Raw genomic sequence first — 17,312 nt, 5'->3', positions numbered from 1 at the left:
TCTCCCGATTAGGGAGTCTTACTGGTTAGTATATTGTATAGTACTCGACATTTCTGTCGAGTACCTCTGGTAGGCTACTATTGCAGACCTCGATCGCTTTGGTAAATGTCTCCCGGTGTACTAACAGTACGTGCAGAGAATCACGCCAAGCAGACGGGGGGAAAAAAGGAAAAGAAGAAGGAGGGGAATGGACTCAATAAAAGATCTATAAAACATACAGCCATCGGAGAGATGAAGTCAGCGCTGGCATGAGAAGTCATGCTTCTCATCCAGGACCGACGTCCCCTGGTGCTTATATCAGCTTTACCGTCTTCCACCGCTCTGCCATTAAGCCGTTTAGGCCTGGGATTACTGAATGCTTTAGCTATTGAAAAATAGCAGATATACAAGCTCACAGCGCGGCACCGAGTGCCGCGCTGCGAGCTCGTAGATCTGCTATTTTTGGAAATGTCTCGAAAATGTGTGCAAATATTTGAATAAATGTAATTTTAGAGCGAACGTTTGTAAGTCAAATTTTGCTTAATCTGGGTGGTCCCTGGAACTGAATATTTTGAGATGGGGGTCCCGTGGTCAAATACATTTTGGGGGTCCTTCACATGAAAAGGTTTGAGCACCACTGACATAGTAGTCTCTGATTAACAGACTAACTGAGCTCCAGTTAAGTGAAAAGGACCTTTATCTTTGATGGATGGCTGGCCAGATTGCTGACATAGAAACATAGTTTTTTTTCAAAAAAAAAAAAAAAAGAAAAAAAAAACCCTTATAAGGATTCAAAAGACACTTATAGAATCGGGTCAAAATCGGGTCAATATTCACATTTTCACGATTTTTCTAAAATAGCAGATCTACAAGTTCGCAGCGCGGCACCGAGCTTGTATATCTGCTATTTTTCTATAGTTAAAGCATAAAATAATAATACGCAATACTGTGTACTCGGTCTAACTGGATTAATACACTTCAGTGGCGTGACTGGAGTGTTTTCCTGCAGAGTTGGAAGTACTCTGGGAGTATACCGAGCAGCAAGCATGAGTCATCACACTGTCCTGTCCTCTGGTTTCGTCTCTCTGTCTGGAGGGAAGTTTAGGGAACCTCACAAGTCCAAAAAACTGTTTAACATTTTAACGCACTAAATGGACATGAATCCAAAATACACTGATGATTGTGCTGTCAAACAATGAAACTATATGGAATCTATGAAAAGGTTATGGAGGTCCCTGCTTCATCGATCTCTCTCAGCTAAGGGGTCCTTGGCAAAAAAAAAACACAAAAAAAACACGTCACGTCAGAATCAAGGTGAAACACCTGGAGAAAGGTCCCAAAACATTTCCGTGTCTCAGGACAACATCAACGCTGATTGGCTGTCAGGACGCGATGGGTGGAGTCGTGGGGGAAGCGAAGGTCGCTTCACTTGGAATTTTCCAACTGGGGGCGACGATACAAAGGTGACCGTTTGCGTCGTTCGTACCTCCCCGTTCGCGCCATTTGCGCCGGTCGTGCGCCGTCTAGTCGTTTCGTCTTTGCATTCACTTTGTATGTAATCGCGACCAGGGGCGTCACAAGGGGGGGGAGAGGGGGGGGGGGGGGGGGCGGGGGGGTAGAGGGGCCTTAATTATTTATATACTTTAGCTACTGAAAAATAGCAGATATACAAGCTTGTAGATGTGTGCAGATCTTTGAATATTTTTATTTTAAGCGAACATTTATAACTAAAATCTTGCTTCTGGGGGGGTCCCTGAAACTAAATATTTTGAGATGGGGGTCCGTGGCCAAATACATATCATTTTGGGGGTCCTTCACATGAAAAGGTTTGAGCACCACTGACATACATGCAATTATGTATAATTAGTTGTTGATTTATCAATGAACATTTTCTCCATTTTCTGCCTTTACATTTGCTGGTTGTCCTAAGATGTCTGCACTGTACGTTCCTGGCACTGCTTTGCTGGTGTTTCGAGCTTTGGATCTGCTACTTTTGATTATTTTTGTGAAGTATGATTAAGTAGGGTGTTCATTTACGTGAGAATTTATTTTTACACAAACACGAAAAATGTTTTCTAACACAATGCAAGGATTAAAATACGGAGTTGAGAGGTTTTTCCCCCGGCCAGCGATGATTTGCACACATACTACTCAGGGACGGGTCCAAAATCAAACAGCGTTACAGAATGCAAATACCTCGGATTCTGGCTTGATGACAAATTTACAATGCATTTAAATTCCATATAGGCAATCTTTTGCCCGTAAATTGAGACAACATCGAGGTTAGACCGCACCAGTGGCGTCAGTTCAGAAAAAGGTATGGCAACATGACTGGTGTCTTGCACGCGCGCGACACCAGCCATGTTGCCATAGCTTAGCAACAGGCATGATACATTTATTTTAAGAAGTACATTATATTTTATCCCCCCGTTTCTACGGTTTCTTGGGCTGGATATATGGCAGCCTGGAACGGTTGTTCAAGTGCAGCTAAACTTGGGATGTTAGTTAACGGGCCACAATCAACAATAATGCATTGCACCTGTGCAGCTGACCTGCGGAACCTGGGAATATACCATTCTGTCAAGGTGGGGAGAATTAAAGTGTGGAGAATATAATTATAATAACTTGTTAAAGTGACCATTTTGTCAAACTTTGCATTTTTAGTTATTTTACTGTAATTTAACAACATAATAACCAGAACAGATAGACAAAGAGACATTCATGGATTATATTTAAAAGTAACTTTTATTTTCCCCCCTGGACCCAGGGTATGGCAGCTGCATACCCCTGCCATACCCAATTGACGCCCCTGGACCGCACACTCCACATGGCTGTAGCTGCCCTGGGAACTCTCTATATGGAAATGGATGAATTCACATGAGCGTGGGGACAGGGTTCCCCCGGTCCTCCCATTAGCCAGTCGTAATAGATGAAAGAACAATGGAGATGGAATAAACATAACTAGAAAGGTGCCATTGTGGGGAAATTGCAAGTTTGTTTGCACCGACACAAGTCGCGAGGAATCCGTTGGGAAATGAATTCCGTCGCACCATTTATCGCGCAAGTTACTATGAAAAGCTCCACCGGCTGTCTGTCTGTCTGTCTGTTCTACATGTTGGTGTTATAGCAGGCGAACGAATTGGAGCCTTTTGTAGTTTTAAATCTAGGTTGAACATGATAAGTGGAGCTGCCTCTGGTGTTGTGATCGTGGACATCCTTGACCTTTAGGAAGTAGTTTGTCAGGTACATCTTCTTATATACAGATCCTTATCGAAAAATTTGAATATTGTGTAAGAGTCAATTTTCATTTTCTTGAAACTTTCATATATTCTAGATACATTGGACATGCAGTGAATTATATAAATGTATTATTATTATTATTTATTTTTTTGTTAAAACTTTGAATTTTGATGGCATACAGCTCATGAATAACAAAAGTGCATTTTTCAAAATATTACAATATTACACAAGACCACTCAAAACAAGGATTTATAATAGAAATGTCAACCATCTGAAGTCAGAGTTGCTTGAAGTCTAGTGGGAAGTTAGGGTTCTATGGCATCTGCAATGCTTTTTTACACAATATTCAAATTTTTCGAGAAGGATCTGTAGGTTATCTATAGCTACCACACTGATAAGGTGATTAGGATTGAACCCACGCAACAAGCCATGGATGTACGGGATTTTAAAGACAGTCCTTTCTTTTCTTCCGTCCTCTTGCTTCAGCAGTGAACTGATGCCCACACGGTGGGCGGCCCACGCTGTCTGGCCTCTATGTCTCTGTTCTGTACATCTGGCTCATTACTTATCAACATCACATTGATATGCATCACACTGCTGCTGCTGAAGCAGGGACGTGCTGGCCATTGGGGAAAGCAGGGACAACTTCCGAACGGCCGGTTCATTCCCGGCCGGTCCAGGCCGGCAATTAGGAAAAAATGTAAAATAAAATGTCGGCCTTCATTCCATATTGGGGGCTGGGCGGCCAACAAAGTAAATCGTCACTGTCGGGCAGAAACCTTGTATCTCCAAGTTTCAAATTTGTAATTTTTTTTCGCAAAGCAAAGCCCTGCTTCATTATACAAGGCCGTCGCACATAGAGAGAGATCTCTCTCTATAGCACGCAATGAGGGCCTCTTCAACTCTTTTTCCCGGGCTGAATCAGGGGCCCAGCACCTCCCTGTGCTGAAGCCACATTCATATTCACTGCACTACTGTACTCACTGTCCAGCACACAGCACGCAGACAGTAGAGGAACAGAGAGAGAGAGAGAGAGAGAGAGAGAGAGAGAGAGAGAGAGAGAGAGAGAGAGAGAGTGTACGAGGGAGAGGCATGTGAATGTGTACGGTAAACCAGAGAGAAAATATGCTGGCTACAGCCCCGGTGACATAATCTGTGCCCAAATTAGGAGAATGTTAGCTTTAACACAGTCACAGCTAGTCTCAATGCAACAACATGAATCCAGGACCATGGACAGAGTCACGACTAGTCTCAGACTGGAAAAACAATATATACAGGTATAAGAAAACACAAAGGACTAAAGCAGTGGTTCTCAACCTGTGGGTCGGGACCCCAAATTATTTTGGGGGTCCCCAGATGATTAACTTAATGTGCAACATTGTTTTCTCACTCAACAGTAAACAAACCAACAAAGTTTAAGTGTATAGAGTGTATCTGCTCATTTCCAGTGACAATTTGAGGACTTTTTAATGCCTCTAAAATGACGAATTAAACATTGGCCAAATTGTCAAATATTAGAGGCAAAAAAATTGAAAATAGCCGATCTACATTCTCATTGTGAGCATGTAGATCTGCTATTTTCACAATAGAACTGTGTTATACAAAATGTAATGCCTCAACTCTTAGTGCTCGTAGGGTGGGGGGGGTCACGGCCTGAAAAGGTTGAGAACCAGTGGACTAAAGGACTGTGGCATCAAACATTGGTTTTGGGACCGTCACTAATTAGCGCCACCTAAAGAGAACAGTGATATTTGTAGTTACTTTGTTCGCTTTGGCTTCAAGAGAGAAACCTTGGTGCCTGGTCCCATCCCTTAATCCAGGGATCTTCAACGTTTTCAGTCCAAGGACCCCTTAGTTGAGAGATGAAGCAGGGACCCCCACAACCTTCATCATATAGCTTCATTGCTTGACAGCACAATCATCAGTGTATTTTGGATTCATGTCAACTTCACATTTAACCACTTGAACCATCAATACTTAATAAACTTGACCTTTTCCCCTCTACACCAAAGATCTTTGCCGAAAATAGCCTCGCGCGAGGCGTTGTGCGAGGCTATTTTCGGTTGTAGATCTGCTATTTGAGGCTAAAGTTCTTAGAATATGGACACTAGGATTCAAGTGGTTGATATAAAAAAAAGAAGACAAAAGTTTCTATCACTCAAAGATTTGGAGGACGCCCTGTAGTAACTCTGGTCCCGGACCCCCTGTTGAAGACCCCTGCCTTAATCCATCCCTCCCTCCCTCCCTCCCTTCATCCCTCCATCCCTCCATCCATCAACTCCCTCCTCTCCTCTCCTCTCCTCTCTTGTCCAGTGTGATTAGATGTCAGCTGTAATATTTATCTAAAGTCAGATTAATGTCCCGCCTCTTTCTGCCCTGCAATGACTCCTAATCTGTCACAGTCTTCTGTCCTCCGTCCATCTCTCTCTCTCTCTCTCTCTCTCTCTCTCTCTCTCTCTCTCTCTCTCTCTCTCTCTCTCTCTCTCTCTCTCTCTCTCTCTCTCTCTCTCTCTCTCTCTGCATCCATGAGTTGAGTTGCATACCTAGGACTTCCGACATAAAAAAAAGACAGTAAAAATACTTATTTGGGATGTTCCTTTTAGGCAGGGTGTTTAACTGTACTTGTACTGTACTACATTATTTTAATGTATTGACTATACTTGTACTGTTCTCCATTTTTTGTCTAATGAAATAATCAATCAATAAATCAATCAGTCTCTCTCGCAATGCAATTCAATGGGCATTCAATGGGCATTGGCATGAGAAAACTTACGTTTACATGGCCAAAGCAGAAGTGTGCACAATACAATACAACACAATCAAAGCAAAATATGTACAAGTGAAAAGAGTGAAACAGTCAGTTCGGCAAAAGCTAGGGTATGGCAAAGATGGGAGTCCTCATGGAAAAGAGACATTCTATTTTGTATAACACGCTTCTATTGTGAAAATAGCAGGCGTTGTGAGCATGTAGATTGGCTATTTTCACAATGTCTGAAAAAAAAAACAAGTTTTGTCAGTTTTTACCCAGGTTTCTACGGTTTCTTGGGCTGTATATGGCAGCCTGGAACGGTTGTTCAAGTGTAGCTAAACTTGGCATGTTAGTAAATGTGCCACAATTTACAATAATGCATTGCACCTGTGCAGCTGACCTACGGAACTTGGTAATTTACCATTTTATCAAGCTGGGGAGAATACAAGTGTGGAGAATATAATTATAATACCTTGTTAAAGTGACCATTATGTTAAATTTTGCATTTGTAGTTATTTTACTGTAATTTAACAACGTAATAACCAGCACAGATAGACAAAGATATTCATGTGGGTATTCATGGACCCAGGGTATGGCAGCTGCATACCCCTGCCATACCCAATTGACACCCCTGGTTACATGCAGACAGTGCAGAGCTATTAGACAGACAATGATTCGTAGTCTTTAAGGTGGTTGTGTTCCATTTGATATCCCTCTATCACGGCAGTGGTGAGAAAAGTACTCACATTTACTACTTAAAGGGGTACTGTCACCTACTACTGTCACTTTAAAAAGTCATCTTAAAATAGGTGTTAATATTTTTATGATGTCATTGTGGGAATGCGCAATTATAAGCCAATCAAATTAATTGACTGTACTTAGACTACTTACTGTACTGGTCAGCTTTTGTTGGGGGGCGAGAGGCAGATTACACTGTGACATGAGCTTCAGACTATTTCAGACCGTTTTCATCATATCATACTATTCTAATTTCGGGGCATGTCAGCGGGCCTTTAAGTAAAAGTATCAATACTGCATTGTAGAAGTAATGTACTTAAAGTACCAAAAGTAAAAGTACAAAATGTTTGAAAACAGCCGATCTACAAGCTCACAACGCGTTGTGAGCTTGTAGATCGGCTGTTTTCAAATAGCCTAGTTATAAATTAGGGCTAAAGTCGCTGATGTATGTTTTATAATATTAAAATGTATATCTGCAAAGTAACTAGTAACTAATGTTTTCAAATAAATGTATTGGAGTAAGTAAGTACAACATTTGGATCCCAGATGTAGTGGAATAAAAGTAAAAATATTGGAAATTGGAAATACTCATGCAAGTAAAGTACAAATATCTACTTTACGCCACTGTAAAACGGCAGCTCAAGAATCGTGCTGTTGCTCTCTCTCTCTCTCTCTCTCTCTCTCTCTCTCTCTCTATGCTATTTAAATGATGTTGAGGCTTATAGTCAGTGTCTTCTTGTCAGAGCTGTTGTTTCTACTGGGGGAAAAAAAACACTTGTAGGAGAGAACCAGCGCTGGAGACATGCACCAGGTTGTCAGCTGACAGGCAGTGTGTGTGCGTGTGCGTGTGCGTGTGCGTGTGCGTGTGCGCGTGCGTGTGTGTATGTGCGTGTGTGAGTGTGTGTGTGCGTGTGTGTGTGTGATTGTGAAAGTAAATACAACAGTAGAAGAAGTGTGTGTGTGTGTGTGTGTGTGTGTGTGTGTGTGTGTGTGTGTGTGTGTGTGTGTGTGTGTGTGTGTGTGTGTGTGTGTGATCGACTAGAGGCACTGCATTAGCCCAAATGTCAACAGCTTTAGATGGACGGATGGCTGAGTGCCTCACACACACACACACACGCACATTCGCACACACACACACACACACACACACACACACACACACACACACACACACACACACACACACAGCATATTATGTACACACACACACACACACACACACACACACACACACACACACACACACACACACACACACACACACACTATGGGGCTCCTTTAGTGCCTTCTGAACGTTGAGACGCATCTTGTGCAGCATGGTTTTTGTTTAGATATGCATGCGTGTGTGCATGCGTTAGTTCTGCTCCAGTGGCACTCCGGGGCACACGATTGCCCTGCATCAAAGCGTCTGGACGCATCGCGTCTTTCCACGATGGTTCAGCTAAGGTACGCGTGACACGTCATGTAAAAAAAAAAAAGGATGGCACTGACTAAAAAAAAAAAAAAAAAAAAAGTCTGTAGATGTACAGTGATTCTTATATCAATGGTTTCATTGTAGACAATTCATTTTAAGCTCTAACTCATGAACACAAGGGTCCATTTGGTTTCATCTTATGTTCTAAATAACAGTCTTGCCTGACTTTCATGAGGGCAGAGGTATAGGCCTACCTTTTCTTTTTTTTTTTCTTTTTTTTCCGGTGATATGCACGGCAGCACGTCATTACTTTCTTTCTGACAGTGGATTTCAACCAGTGGTCCGGGGCCCCACAGTGGTTCTTGAGGGGGTGCCAGGTGTCTAATGGCTTTTCAATCAATCCTCTACAAGTCTCCATGATTCATGAACATTAGCAATGGACCATAGCTGGATGGAACCGACGTATCTCTCTCTCTCTCTCTCTCTCTCTCTCTCTCTCTCTCTCTCTCTCTCTCTCTCTCTCTCTCTCTCTCTCTCTCTCCCCCCCCCTCTCTCTATGTCTGTCTGTCTGTCTGTATATATAAAGATATTGGCGATACGTTGTGCCATTGACCGTTAAAATGTTTAATTGGCCGGTAATTATAAAGTCCACCGGCACCGGACACTGTGACCGGCTGGGAAAGTTTTTCTGGGTACAGATGATGTTAAAAACAAGAATTGGGAGGGCTTAGTGGAGAAGGTGTGTGCCAGGTTGTCTAGATGGAGATGGTTGCTACCCCAGCTGTCATATAGGGGAAGGGCCTTGGTTGTAAACAACTTGATCGCCTCGATGTTGTGGCACACGTTCAGTGTCCTGCCTCCACCTGTGCGTATGGTGCAGGAGATACAGAAGATACTGGTGGATTTCTTCTGGACCGGCCAACACTGGATAAGGGCAGCCGCTCTATACCTACCAGTACATGAAGGAGGACAAGGCCTCATTGACATTCCTTCCAGAATAATGGCCTATAGACTTAAAACAGCTCAGAGACTACTGTATGACTGCGGGCACAAATGGCTCGATACAGCTGAGCTGATTCTGAGGAGAGCTGGTCGCCTTGGCTACAGCAAGCAGCTGTTCCTGTGTAAGACGGAGCAGGTGGACCTGACTGGAGTAACACCGTTCTACAGCACAGTCCTGCAGGCATGGCAGGTGCTTTCTGTCTCCAGGGATGTCGGGGAGCCAGCAGGGATGTGGCTCTTCGAAGAACCCTTGTTCTACAACACGTTTGTAGAGACACAAACTCTGTCCTCAGCTAGCCTGCGGTCTGCTCTGAGAGAGGCTGGCTGTGTGAAGGTCGGACATCTGATTAAAATGACTGCAATGTCAGTTGAGACACTGGGGCAGATGGCGAACATTCGATCATCCAGACTACTGTCCAGAGTGGTGGAGGAGGTTTGTGCCTCCATACCAGCACCGCTGAGGAGGTTTGTGCAGGACCGTGCAAACTCTGATCAGTGGGTTGAAGGAACTGAGTACCGTTTCCCATCCCTGGTTGCTGCTGCTGCTGTGGGGGAGTGGCAGGAAGGGGTGGATGACTTCCTCTCCTGTACAACACCGCAACTGGGAGAAGTCAGAGACTTGGGGAAGAAGGCGGCATACTACACCTGTGTCAAGGTATCGCACCTACGTTCATTGGCAGCAATGGGAACATCGAGGTGGATTGAGTTGTTTGGCCAAGGCCATAACCCGAAGGGCTGCTGGCGGTCCCTGTACAAGCCGCCCATTGAAAAAAGGGCTGGCGACCTCCAATGGAGGATTGTACATGGTGCTATAGCTACGAACAGACACAGAGCACACCTGGATCCTAGTGTTGGGGAGGGATGTCTTTTTTGTATGCAGAGTGAAACTCTGACCCACCTGTTCACTCAGTGTCCTAGGCTGGGCGGGCTTTTTAACCCTTAAGTTCTGTTCAGATTCACTACACCTTCGTTCTGTTCGGGTCATTTTGACCCGGGGGATATTTGGTTTAAAAAAAACAACACTAATATAAATTTTAACTTAACAAATCATCATGATACATTGACTTTGACTCAATACCAAACAATTCATATGATATATATGGTAAATGTTTGCATTTCTGCTTTGCTATATCACATTAAACACTGAACGAGCTAGGCGTTTTTACTGATTTAGCTGGAATTCATGTAAAAAAACTACTTTATTTAATACTGGGCAATATTGCTCATGCTTATAGGAAAAAATGAAAATCAGACAGGGGGGCTTCGGAAGGGGGTGTTAGAAGGGGGGGGGGGCTGTGTGTCTGTGTTTTGGCACAATACTGTGTATTTCTGTACATAATTATGTGCTTCCGGGTCAAAATGACCCGAACAGCACTTAAGGTTCAAAAAATATGAGGGGGGTGTAGCATGGGTGCAGTGCAAAAATATTTTTTTTACACGTTCATCTCAGAAGAATCTTTAAGGCCAGTGAGTTTCAGGTGGAAAAAATGTAAACTTCTACCTTTTTTTTCCAAATGAAAATGTAAAACGGGTCAAAATGACCCGAACAGAACTTAAGGGTTAACCTGTTAGGACAGTGGTTTCAAGGGTTAGGGGAAGCCTTCTCTCAGGAACGGTTTATTTTTGGTCCAAAATATTCTATCCGAAAAAAACATATACATACATTGACTAACTTCATTTCTGGGACAGCAAAGATGGCTATTTGGTTGACACAGAAAAACAAAACTGAGGGAACGGGAAACACAGACCCAGTACAGGTACTGAAAGGACTGCTGGCAGCTCGCCTTAGGGTGGAGTTTGCCTATCAGAAAACAGTGGACAATTTAGAGACTTTCACCTCTTTCTGGGCTCAGGAAGAGATGCTATGTTCTGTACAAGAGGGAGAACTATACCTTTCATTTTGAGAAAAAAAGAAAAGAAAAAACTGTAATGTTCAAAGGTCAAAAGATGTGACTGATGTAATTTATATATAGTGCAGTGTTTTAATAAAGGTGCTTTTAAAGGTCAAAGGTCTCTCTCTCTCTCTCTCTCTCTCTCTCTCTCTCTCTCTCTCTCTCTCTCTCTCTCTCTCTCTCTCTCTCTCTCTCTCTCTCTCTCTCTCTCTCTCTCTCTCTCTCTCTCTCTCCCCCCCTCTCTCTATGTCTGTCTGTCTGTCTGTATATATAAAGATATTGGCGATACGTTGTGCCATTGACCGTTAAAATGTTTAATTGGCCGGTAATTATAAAGTCCACCGGCACCGGACACTGTGACCGGCTGGGAAAATGTCTCCCTTATATAGGCTATTTTATCATGTGGCTCCCTTTGGGCTATTTTATCAGATTTAAGCCTATTATTCTTATTATTATTTGGTTAAAGTAGTAGGCTACAACCATTAAATCAACATCATCATTTTTGTATCATGATCTGTCAGCGTGGTTTAAATCCCGAAGGGTGAGCGTGCTGCGGGCTGCTTCTTCTGTGCTGTGTGCTGTTAAAAATCAGCCTATTCGTCGTACGATGGTGACGCGCGTTGAAAATATCAGAGCTACAAGCTCACAACTCGACGCAATTCACCACGCTATGAGCTTGTATATCTGCTATACGCAACACGGCCATACGGCGAGCTGCCTGCAGCTCTAGCGCTTGTCCCAAATCAGCGCTGTCTTGTTCGCTGGAGACCCTGCAGAGTCGGGGTTTACCAGTGGCGTCAGTTCAGCAAAAGCTAAGGTATGGCAACATGACTGGTGTCTTGCACGCGCGCCCTCGCGTGCGTGCAAGACCCCAGTCATGTTGCCATACCTTAGCAACAGACATGATGAAAAGTACATTTTATTATTTCCCACTGTAGCCAAGGTATGGCAGCTGCCATAGCTTGCCATACCCAATTGACGCCTCTGGGGTTTACTGTTACAGAACCGTGCGGATTCCGTGGTAATCTGAACCAAACCGGACCAGTTGACGATTATAAAAAAGGGATCCGAACTCAGTGGAACCACGTGGATATTATAGCCTACAAGACTTTCTGATACAGAAATTGATGTGGTGGTGCGCAGTGGGTGACTCGTTGAATTAAGGCAACTGAGAAAAGTCAGCCTTCCTTGCGCCATCATAACATTAATAAAACAAAACAAAGGTTGTATATTTGCATATTAAGGTTTAATGACACGTAAAGACCAAATCATAGGCCTATACGTAGATTAATTCGTAGGCTATTGTGTGGCCGCGGTGGCGCAAAGGCAGTTCACTTGCGCCCACTTTATTCACTTATTTTTTGGCAAGCAATAGTTCTGCATAAGTAGATAGATATTATTTAGTTAATTATAAAAACAGGAACAGAATGCATCTGTGATATAAAGAGGAAAGAAGCCAAACCTTATGGGCTATGGCTCGGCGAGCCCAGACTTATTTAGCTGCCTCTCTGTCTGTCTGTCTGTCTGTCTGTCTGTCTGTATAGGCCTATATAAAGATATTGGCGAAGCATACGTTGTGCCCAAGGCCAAGAGGGGTGCAACATGACCTTACACACATCGACGTAGAAGCCGATGATCCAGCAATCATTATTTTAAGGCCGTCAGTAGATTAACCACTTGAACCCTAGCGTATAGGCAGGGTTCGAGTTATGCGGGGGCCAGTGGGAGCTTAGCTCCCATAGTTAAAGTCTGGGACCCCATAGTCAACAACCCCCTTTGGGGTCTCTTTTTTTCTAAGTGTGTTTTTTTTTTTTCTCGTTTATTTTTTATTTTTTTATGTTCCATTGGAAGAATTTATATTATTTATGTTAACTAGATATACTAAATAAACATGTTAGACAGTAAGACTGAACAATGACATCACACCGTTTAATCCTACTATTAATTTTATTATTATAAATCAGGCGCATTTAATGTGGGGTGTGAGTCTTCCTTTACCGTCCGGGTTATAACACACTCGCTGCAATGGTTCCTACCTTTCCCCCAGCTGGATGCAGACCTACCCAGCTGCGTGGTCTCGCCATGGCCTGGGCATAGGCTAAGCTAGGAACCACTGCATCGAGTCTTTGCACTTCTAGCCACGGCCCGGACGGCAAAGGAAGGCGGACACGCCGGAGAGCAACAAAACAACCAAACAAAACAACGCTGTCGGTGGGGGAGGGGGTGCGGCCGCACCCCCTCCCCCACGTCCCACCGCACCCCCTAAAGGGGGGTTGGGGGGAAAATATTGCCGATCGGCAAGTAGAGGCTCTGACATCAGTGGCGTAAGTAGGAGCTATTGGCTACTTCTATTTCCAGTACAATTTCAAAATAAACATGTGTTGAATGATCGATTGTATAGACAAAAAAAAAAAAGAAAGGCTCTTGTTTTGAAATATGCTTCTGGGCACTGTTCAGAGAGGAAATGGCTTTCAAAGGACTTCCCTTTTAACTTGTCTGAACGTCTGTCTCTCCGTGCGTAACTGATGCGTCATGGACTCGGTGGATTATAACAATACGGCCATAAAGGAATATACAGAACACCAAGACAACACAACCTAGGCTATGAAGACATTAAACATCGCCCTCTGCTAGCCCTGTGAGTCGTGGGCTCGTGGCTATAGACTTGTAATGATGAATGAATGCTATGTTATGCTGCTGTGCTGCCTGGCTAGGCTAACGTTTGGGCTAGCTAGTGGCTAATGGCTATGGTGTACCAGAACCATCGCCAATGAAGCCTGGGTTTCCGAGGCTAGCTGTTTCCTAACACTGGGGTCTGGACCGATGTGGCAGACACGTTGTATGGGTCACAACGCACTGAACACAGTGCGAAGCAACTCGTTGTGAGCTTGTACATCTGCTATTTTCACTACTTGTTTGGTACAAGGTAGTAATGTCTCTTGGTTCACGGGCTAAAAAGTTTGGGAACCATCATACTTGCTGTTGTAGACAGGTTCACGGGCTAAAATGTTTGCTTGCTGTTGTAGACAGTGGTGTAAAGTAACTAAGTAGATTAACTGAAAAGCTCTGGGAACTGAATGATTTTATGAAACTGGCACTTGTTGTCTGACTGTTGGTACCAAGAAATCCAGACTATATACCGAAAAGTACCTGATTTAATATGATTTAATATAGGAAAATACTCGTTTTAGCCGACTTTATACCCGAAAAATAGGGCCCCCATAACTATGGGGGCCACCCCCATAACTATGGGGGCCCTATTAGCTCTCGGAGTATAACTCGAACTCTGCGTATAGGCTATTGTGAGAACTTTAGCCAAAAATGGCAGAGAACTTTAGACCCCATAGCTCTCGGAGTATAACTCGAACTCTGCGTATAGGCTATTGTGAGAACTTTAGCCAAAAATGGCAGATCTACAAGCTCACACCGCCTCCTGCTGCTAGGCATTGTGAGCTTGTAAATCGGCTATTTCACACATGAATCCAAAATACACTGATGATTGTGCTGTCAAACAATGAAACTATATGGAATCTATGAAGGTTGTGGGGATCCCTGCTTCATCTCTCTCGCCTGTGACACCACGCAAAGCGTTTCGGGGTATTCCGAGTTTTGCACGATCTGATCATCTGCTTCAAATACCACCAGTGGTCCTTGAGGCTTGAGGTGGTCCACAATCCCCAGCTTATTAATGATGGAGTTGGACAGTTGGTAACCAAATGGACCTCGGCGCTTGCCGAGATCTCTCTCTCTCTCTCTCTCTCTCTCTCTCTCTCTCTCTCTCTGCTCTCACTGGGCGCAGTGGGGCAAAGTAACTAAGTAGATTTACTTATACTGTATACTCAAGTAAAATGTTGAGGTATTTGAAGATATGATTAGGCCTATTATATTATAAAACATCCATTGATCCACTTTAGCCGTACGTTTTATGATATGCCTATAACAAGACAACTAAAGGAAAGAGAGAGAGGGGGAGGGGTTATTATTACCCTTATTACTATACTACTAACGAGGTAACCTCGCACACCAGGCTTTCTGAGAACTAGGCAAGGGTTGCCTCTCCGCTGAGCGCATGCATGCATTGCTGCGTGACAGACAGACAGACAGACAGACAGACAGACAGACAGACCTGGCCCTATTGCGAAGGGCAAATGCGTTGTACAGTAGTTATCTAAACCGGAGCATGGAGGAGCTTGGAACATGCATGGTACAAAAAAAATGGCGGAATGGCAGAGAATCTATGCAGATTAGCAGTAGGCCTAAATGGTGAGGCCACATTCTCATAATATAATTCGGTTTAGTCGTGCGAATGGGAGGGGTGAAGTTGCCACATTCTTGCATATTTAATTGATACGTTTGCGCTCGCACTGCACTTTGTCATCCGAAACAAGGAATCGTCCGTGCACGTCTGTCCAGGGACATGAATGTATCCAAGCTGCATAATAATGCCTCCTCCATCTCCCTGTGTGTAACCGCAGGACCCCCGCAAGCGCCGCATTAGCCTATTTATCAGCGGTCAACGTTCGTAAACGGGCATTCAAAAAATAAAACCAGCGGCAGCGGGAGAGTCTCGCAAAATCTACCAGCAATAAACCAGACAGAAAATACTTTAGCAAGATATGAATATCTACGAAGAGGACAACGTCTCTCTCTCTCTCTCTCTCTCTCTCTCTCTCTCTCTCTCTCTCTCTGCCCCTCGTCTTGCCCTCCGCTGGCTCACTCGCTGCGCAAGAGCGTCTCCATTTGGACATGATTTGGCACAGAGAGCAGCGCGCGCGAGCTAGGGCGAGAGACCCACACATCGGCCTATATTATATTAGCCTATAGCCTATATATGATATACAAGTGACTCCAGAAGCACTTTCCTTTCATCTAAATGTGAGCAACTCCTCACAAATAATACACTATGTGCGATGGAGGGAGGGGTGATCAGAAATTAAATCAATGAGGGGAGGAGGCGGCCAGAATGGTCAGAAATCTAATGAGAGCGGACGGTCTGGAGGGGGATTTAACCTCGAAGTGTCGTTTTGATTGCCGTTGGAACTAACGGTCTAACGCCCGTCCTGCGATAGTCATGAACAGCGTGACACCAGATAGATATAGATAGATAGATAGATAGATAGATAGATAGATTATTATTATTATTACCCTTATTACTACTATACTACTAAGGCAAGGGGGTGCCTCTCCGCTGAGCGCATGCATTGCTCGTGCCTAGAGCTTAGATCGGGCCTAAAAAAAGTGAGCCCGGCCCAACCCAGCCGGCAGAACGTCAGCCCGGGCCCGGCCCAAAGCCCGATACATAATTGACAATTGGAGACCGGCCCGGCCCGAAGACCGACATTTTTCTAAACAAGCTTAATTGCAGAGTGCGTGTAGCGGCGGCCTTTTGTTTTCATTACATTTTAAATATTGGTGAAGAACAGAGACATGATACCCCTTTCCAACTGTCTTTATTTAAAAAAAAAAACAGCTTGGAGCAAATGGGGATATAAATGTATACAATTTGCTATAATTGTGACAATTCCCAAATCATTTTTTTTACTGTAAGAACAATTAAACATTCAAGTGGAGCCTGCGCTCTCGCCAGTCAGGCAGGCATATTGTATGAAACTGTACATTTTCTTTTCCTATGTAAACTTCTAAATAATAAAGTCTTCAATACAGTAGTAACGGAGGAGGAGGGCCAGGGCCTACAGCCTCAAACAAAAAACAAACAAATAAAAACGTAGGCCTAATCCCTTCAATCGCGATTCAATTGTGAAACAGGTCCCGACTCCCGAGGACAATTTAACAATGAACAATCCTTTGAGTTTGCGTTGTGCGACATTTGTGCAATTAAAATAAACAATCTCAAGTTAAGTATGTGTATAAAATATTAGAATGAATAGCCTTAATCAGTCAAGCAACGAAACATTCCCATTCCCTGGTTAAATTAAAGTATATAAATAGGCTAAACAAATAAAATAAACAGCATTTGTTATTTTAGTCCGTAACACAGCACTTTTCTTTGTATGAATCAACACTTATTCGTTCAGTTTAATAGTCCCAAAAATCCAGCGCTGGGCGCAAGGCCGCGCCGGGAGGCCGCACCGCCGCAGGGCGCTCGCTCCGGCGAATAATCCAATCAGACAGCAAGCAGCTGAAATTAAATAAAATACATTTATAAATAAATGATAAGATCACAAGAGACCAAGATGACTACATTCTACGTTGGCCATTGGGTATATATTGCCAACAGTTAAAGGCTAGGCTGTACTCACCGATCTTATAAATTGTGATGAAGAAAATCGTTCAACGA

This window comes from Nannobrachium achirus (genome assembly GCF_963921795.1).
Source record: "Nannobrachium achirus genome assembly, chromosome: 17".
In the NCBI taxonomy this organism is placed as follows: Eukaryota; Metazoa; Chordata; class Actinopteri; order Myctophiformes; family Myctophidae; genus Nannobrachium; species Nannobrachium achirus.
Note: the sequence above shows the minus strand (reverse complement) of the source record.